The following is a 220-nucleotide window of genomic DNA, read 5'->3' on the forward strand; positions in this document are numbered from 1 at the left end:
TAATATTATTATATATTTTTAATATATTTTATACTACACTGTATAGTACACAATTTGTAATATATATAAAATATATAGTTTATAATATACGGCATGTTATACACCATATAATATAATAATATATGTACATATATATATTCATACACGCAAACACACATACACACACACACACACACACACACACACACACACACACATATATATATATATATATATATAT

Source organism: Eimeria mitis, genomic scaffold, assembly GCF_000499745.2.
Source record: "Eimeria mitis Houghton genomic scaffold, Emh_scaff1656, whole genome shotgun sequence".
Classification (NCBI taxonomy): domain Eukaryota; phylum Apicomplexa; class Conoidasida; order Eucoccidiorida; family Eimeriidae; genus Eimeria; species Eimeria mitis.